The sequence below is a fragment of the Arachis duranensis genome, chromosome 6 (assembly GCF_000817695.3).
Source record: "Arachis duranensis cultivar V14167 chromosome 6, aradu.V14167.gnm2.J7QH, whole genome shotgun sequence".
In the NCBI taxonomy this organism is placed as follows: Eukaryota; Viridiplantae; Streptophyta; class Magnoliopsida; order Fabales; family Fabaceae; genus Arachis; species Arachis duranensis.
Window position 1 is genome coordinate 37,753,922 of NC_029777.3, and position 876 is coordinate 37,754,797.

The following is an 876-nucleotide window of genomic DNA, read 5'->3' on the forward strand; positions in this document are numbered from 1 at the left end:
AAAGGCTGTGATTGATGTTGACAGAGGAGAATTGATCATTCAAGTGAATGAAGAATCCTTGGTGTTTAAGGCCCAAGGATATCCCTCTGTCATCATGGAGAAGAAGCATGAAGAGCTTCTCTCAAAACAGAGTCAAACAGAGCCCCCATAGTCAAACTCTAAGTTTGGTATTGGGAGGCCACAACCAACTTCTAAGTTTGGTGTTGAACCCCCACATTCAAATTCTAAGTTTGGTGTTGGGAGGTTCCAACATTGCTCTGAGTATCTGTGAGGCTCCATGAGAGCCCATTGTCAAGCTACTGACATTAAAGAAGCGCTTGTTGGGAGGCAACCCAATGTAATATTTAATCTATTTTCCTTTGTTATTTCATGTTTTCTGTAGGTTGATGATCATGAGAAGTCACAAAATCAATTGAAAAAGCAAAAACATAATGAAAAACAGAAAGAAAAATAGCACACCCTGGAGGAAGACCTTGCTGGCGTTTAAACGCCAATAAGGGCAGCAAATGGGCGTTTAACGCCCAGTCTGACACCATTCTGGGCGTTTAACGCCAGAAAGGGGCACTAGACTGGCGTTAAACGCCAGGAAAGGGCAAGAAGCTGGCGTTAAACGCCAGAAATGGGCACCAGCCCGGCGTTTAACACCAGATTTGGCATGAAGAGCATTTTTGCTCGCCACTTGGTGTAGGGATGACTTTTCCTTGACACCTCAGGATCTGTGGACCCCACAGGATCCCCACCTACCCCACCAGCCTCTCTCTTCTTCTCCCATTCACCAATCACCTCAACACCTCTTCCCCCAAAACCCCTCACCTATCAAATCCTACTATTCTCTTCACCACTCACATCCATCCTTCATAAAACCCCACTTACCTC